This window comes from Lampris incognitus, chromosome 19 (genome assembly GCF_029633865.1).
Source record: "Lampris incognitus isolate fLamInc1 chromosome 19, fLamInc1.hap2, whole genome shotgun sequence".
NCBI lineage: Eukaryota > Metazoa > Chordata > Actinopteri > Lampriformes > Lampridae > Lampris > Lampris incognitus.
Genome location: NC_079229.1, coordinates 22,987,224 through 22,988,702, shown reverse-complemented (window position 1 = coordinate 22,988,702; position 1,479 = coordinate 22,987,224).

Genomic DNA, 1,479 nt, shown 5'->3' with positions numbered 1-1,479 from the left:
TGCCGCATATAGGAGGGAGGGGTAGTTCTGCTGGGGACGTTGCGAGGGGCGGTGCTAGTTGAAATCTTTACTAGCAGGGCAGGGAGGTGCGCGTGGTCACTTGAACGTTCCGGTTTCCCAATAGCGAACGAAGACCAGGACAAATGCGTTTCGCCAATACCGTAAACTATTACATAATGAGACATGTAGATTTTTAAAAGTAAGTTAACGCGGTCGCCTGTGGCGCGGGAGACCCGGGTGCGCGTCCCGGCTGCCCCCACTGAATTCGCTACATTGGTGTCAGAAGTGGGACGATGGGGGGATAGTGAATCAGGAAGTGCGGTGGATTAGCAAGGAGGAAGTGAGGGCAGCTATGCCGAGGATGAAGAGTGGGAAAGGCGGTTGGGTCCTGATGACATACCTGTGGAGGCATGGAGGTGTTTAGGAGAGATGGCAGTGGGGGTTTTAACTAGATTGTTTAACACAATCTTGGAAAGTGAGAGGATGCCTGAGGAGTGGAGAAGAAGCATACTGGTACTGATTTTCAAGAACAAGGGTGATGTGCAGAGCTGTGTCAGCAACAGAGGTATAAAGTTGATCAGCCACAGCATGAAGATATGGGAAAGAGTAATAGAAGCTAGGTTAAGAGGAGAGGTGATGATCAGCGAGCAGCAGTATGGTTCATGCCACGAAAGAGCACCACAGATGCGATGTTTGCTTTGAGAATGTTGACTGAGAAGTATAGAGAAGGCCAGAAGGAGCTACACTGTGTCTTTGTACATTTAGAGAAAGCATACGACAGGGTGCTGAGAGAGGAGGTGTGGTATTGTATGAGGAAGTCAGGAGTTGCAGAGAAGTATGTAAGAGTGGTGCAGGATACACTACCGTTCAAAAGTTTGGGATCACCCAAACAATTTTGTGTTTTCCATGAAAAGTCACACTTATTCACCACCATATGTTGTGAAATGAATAGAAAATAGAGTCAAGACATTGGCAAGGTTAGAAATAATGATTTGTATTTGAAATAAGATTTTTTTTACATCAAACTTTGCTTTCGTCAAAGAATCCTCCATTTGCAGCAATTACAGCATTGCAGACCTTTGGCATTCTAGCTGTTAATTTGTTGAGGTAATCTGGAGAAATTGCACCCCACGCTTCCAGAAGCAGCTCCCACAAGTTGGATTGGTTGGATGGGCACTTCTTTGAGCAGATTGAGTTTCTGGAGCATCACATTTGTGGGGTCAATTAAACGCTCAAAATGGCCAGAAAAAGAGAACTTTCATCTGAAACTCGACAGTCTATTCTTGTTCTTAGAAATGAAGGCTATTCCATGCGAGAAATTGCTAAGAAATTGAAGATTTCCTACACCGGTGTGTACTACTCCCTTCAGAGGACAGCACAAACAGGCTCTAACCAGAGTAGAAAAAGAAGTGGGAGGCCGCGTTGCACAACTGAGCAAGAAGATAAGTACATTAGAGTCTCTAGTTTGAGAAACAGACG